This window comes from Mesitornis unicolor, unplaced genomic scaffold (assembly GCF_000695765.1).
Source record: "Mesitornis unicolor isolate BGI_N332 unplaced genomic scaffold, ASM69576v1 scaffold36316, whole genome shotgun sequence".
Classification (NCBI taxonomy): domain Eukaryota; kingdom Metazoa; phylum Chordata; class Aves; order Mesitornithiformes; family Mesitornithidae; genus Mesitornis; species Mesitornis unicolor.
The window spans coordinates 1-4288 of record NW_010190923.1 but is presented as its reverse complement, the minus strand read 5'-3'; positions in this window follow the sequence as shown (position 1 = coordinate 4288).

The following is a 4288-nucleotide window of genomic DNA, read 5'->3' as shown; positions in this document are numbered from 1 at the left end:
CGCACGACGCTGATGGCAGTGGCACCAGGGTGCCCCTTTCTGCCTGCTGTGCAAAGCAGCGGAGTGGCAGAAGGGAACCAAGGCATTATGATGGCAACCAGAACCCTCAGAGAAGGGACCACATGGATTTCAGACTTTCCAAAGGAAACCTGGTGCTTTTCCCTGCTCCCCTGCTTGCCAGCAGGGAACAGCTCTCCTGGAAATGCCCACCACGTATAAACCTACACCTCCTCAGAGACAGCAAGTGGCAAAAAAAGGACTCCAAAGAAGCAGCTCCTCACCATGAGACTGAAGCCTGAACAACGGTCAGTTACTTTCCCTGCAGGAGGGAGGAAAGGCTGTCTCTGAACCTGACGAGGAGCAGCACAGCCAGAAGGCACATTATGTTTCCCCTTCCCCAGCCCTCATGCAGGCAGAGCTCTGTGTACCAGCATGGCTCTAAAGAAGGGCAGCACTGCTCTGCAGCAACATCTCCTGTGCACAAGAGGAACGCTCAGGCTGAACATGACAAAACTGCTCTCAGTTGTGGAGAAGAGCTGTTTATGCCTCTTGCACCCGTTAGTATCATCAACAAGAATCAAACCACAAGCAGCAAGCCTTAGACCGCATGATATGGGGACTCTCCAAATAAGACAGAAGAACACTTCTACCCAGGAGTAGCTGCATCGAGTAACCCACAGCTCTAACTGCCTGATCTGCAAAGCAGGGCAGAACTCATCTGCTGGAAGGCACGTGTGTCCTATGCTGCCCAGAAAGGCAGCCTGACAAGCTGTAGCCTCCTTCACAGGCCAGCAGGATCCAACTGAGCCAGAATCCCCTCCAAGGAATGGTAGACGAGGCAAACTTCCACCTTTACAGCACATCTCACTCCACATCTCTCAGCATTATTCAGAAAGACCAACAGTGACTTGAATCAGTGACACTCATGATAAAAAAACCCAATCAGAGTACCACAGGTAAGACCTGCACACAAGTTGCAGGTCCAGGCATAGTCTGCTCCCTCTCTTAGGAAACACCCTCAGAAAAAAAGAGCAAAACCAACAAAACAGAAAATGAAATCAAGTCATAAAAGTCACCAACTGAAACATGTTTAGAAGCCAGCATGCAAAACATGGACTGCTGTCAGTCTCCAAGCGGTGGCTGAGCCAGACTGGCCAGAATCCAGAGGCAGAGCCCACATTCACAACAGCTGGAGGAAACTCGTGCAGTAACTTTGCAGTTCACAGCACAGAGATGCCAACCAGAAGGTAACAGGTTGCTGTGGCATGGCACACCGTTGCTGAAGCCTGACCAGTGGGCACAGGAGAGCACTTGTGGCAGCTGGGGGCCGTGAGCTGGCTTCCACTGCCTGCAGGCTGGCTGGCATCTCCCCAAAGGAAGACCAAGCTGCTGCCGTGCTGCACCTCGGCAGGCAGCAGTGCCAGCTCCAGCTCCAGCTCCCAAGACTTGCTGTGTCATTTGCAGGAGAGGGAAAGGCTAAGAGACCCTTTCCCACTCTCGGATCAGCTGCATGGATTTGCAGAGCACCTAACACTCCGCTGTGCTGCCACGTGGCCCCAGCATGTGCAGCACGGGTACTCACCAGCCTCTGGGCTGCTGCTTCCCCCAGGAGCTGCCAAGGACCAAGCATCTCTTTCAGCCCATGAGCTGAGTGGGATGTGGGATGTGTTCAGAAGGGATGCAGTCAGACATTGCTCCAGAAAGCCTCAGATTTCCTCGCCGAGAGGCAGCAGCTCCTATTGCTGGTCACAGCTTCTGGCAACATGCCTGCACAAGCTGAGACCGGGGGTGTTTCAGCAGCAGGTTGGGTGGGAGAGGGCAGGCAGCCCAGATGCGTGCTCGGAAGAGAGGGCTCGGTGCAAAGCCAAGAGGGGCAGCTGGCTACCTCACTCCCCACTGCTCCTGTAGCACTGAGAAATAGCTTTGTTTCTACCCAGGATGCAAAACCAGGATTAAGCTAAACAGATGGGGAGAGAGATGGAAGGACAGAACCAATCTCAGTTTCTAGGAGGAGCAAACCCATCTGGGGGAAGGGAGAGAGGAAGGGATGCCAAGAACATCACACCCCCATGCAGGTACAGAACCAGCCAGGGGTTTGGGCCTGAGGGCTTGGGGCAAGAAGTAGGGGGGGGAGGGAGAGGGTTAAGTACCTGAGGACATCTCCCTGTCCCCTCCCCCGACAGGGCTGTCACTCCAACTCCCAGCACCTAGGGTAAAGGAGGTGTTGTCATGGAAACAGTTATTCACCACATGGAACCTGACATTTGTAGTTACCATGGAAACCAGCTCTTGGGGGCATTCCCTCCGCTTTGCACAAAAGAGACATTTTGATACGATCTCTGGGGAGGGGCCCCCTCTACCCATCTGTCCATCCCTTTCCTTCCCCCCATCCCACGGAGCAGCAGCCACGGGTGCACTGCAGGGCCCATCCCTGGAATGCTGAGCCACGGCTGCCCTATGGCTGTGCCCTATGGCTGCCCTACCCACCCTGCCACCACGGGGGACCGCACCACCCCACAGGCTCACGCACCGCAGCAGGGCCATGGCACTCTGCACTGGCGCTGGAGATGCGGGCTGATCTGCATCCCATAGCTTCTCTCTTGCTTCCCTGACACAGCATCCCAGTACGGCACAGGAAGACTCACCCTCTGCCAACGTCAGACCAAGCACTCAGCCCAGGGCTGCCCACTTCCAGAGACCATGCCACCTCCAGTGACTGTGAGAGCCACCCACTGAACTGAGGTCTGGCCTCTGGGCTGGTCTTCACCTGCTCTGGAAGATGCGAGTGAAGTGGAGAAAACAAGGCACAAGAAATTTATCCAGATAAATAATTTAAAAACCCAGGAAATGCTCCCCTACCCTTGTAGAACTCTTAGGATCAAGGGCCTAAGGAAAATTCCTGGCCCTGCTAAAGTCAGAGGAAGCTCTGCTGTTGGTTTCACCAAGGCCAAAATGCAACGTTTCTCTCACCGCGCATGAAAAAAAAAACCCTTCTGGAAGTGAACTGGCTTCCCACATTTACAGGGATGCCCAGTATGAGCTGTCATTTCAGCAGTCTGGTAGCCATGTTCTCCAGGGAAGAGCTGTGACCCCTAGCTCTCGCTTCCTCTCAATCTGCAAAAGCTAGACAGAGGGAGAAAGCCCCCTGGGACTACAGGGCAAACCTCGCCATTAATTAGAAGTAAGTGATGTAAAATAGCCCCTCAGGTGCAATACAGGGGAACCTCAAACATTAAGTGGGTCAGAGGCAGAGAGCATGAAACACAGAATGCAGGATGGCTCCTCTGGGACATCAGGAACCAAAAGGCATCCAAGGCCATTGGCAGAATCAGGTCCTGGACTCCTCCTCCCAAGGCTTTGCAATTTGTGGGCTGGTCCTCTTCTGCCCAGTTAAAAATGCCCTGCCTGAGATCACAGCCACTTCTAGCAGTGCAGAGCGCATAAATCTAAATGCTGATTCGCTCATCTGGATTCTGTTTCTGGTTGGGAATGCAAGCAGTGATGGATTGGTTCCAGTCTCACTGCTCGAGTCTCCTACTTGCATCTTTCCAGTGACGTCTCAGTGTACCTTGGTCCTACGCAGAAAAAGCATCCTTCTCTGAGAAAGGGGATGTGTCTCACACAGAAACAGGAGCAACATTAGCAGCAAGCACCATACCAGCACAGCAAAAAAGGCTGCTTATGATTCCACCCCATCCAATTCCGTTATGAAGGAGACAATGATAATTCGGAGTACTACGTTCCAGGTGGAGGAATCAAGGCACGTGGCAATGAAGGTCATGCAGAAAGTCCAGAGTCCAAACCACAGCTCCAGCCTGCATGGCTAAGGCAGCCTCTGTCTGCATGAGCAAGGAAGGCTGTTGGAGGACTTCACCCAACAGCTTTGTGCCACCAAGAAGAGGACTCAAACTCCAACACCATCTCTTACCAGTTTCCTTGGGAAACATCTTCCCTATCCACAGCACAGAGGGCAAATCAGGTAGAACAGGGAAGTTATCCCCCAATCCCCACTGAAGCTGACTGCATGCAGGAATCAGCAAGCAGACGTCTGAGCAGCACACGGATGGATGTGGATGTGGTCTATCTTGATTTCAGAAAAGCATTTGACACCGTCTCCCATAGCATCCAAGCAGCTAAACTGAGGAAGTGTGGTCTGGATGATCTGGTAGTGGGATGGACTGTGAAGTGGTTGAAGAAGTCAGAGAGTTGTGGTCAATGGGAGAGAGTCCAGTCGGAGGCCTGTACCTAGTGGAGTCTCCCAGGGGTCAGTGCTGGGACCAGTACTATT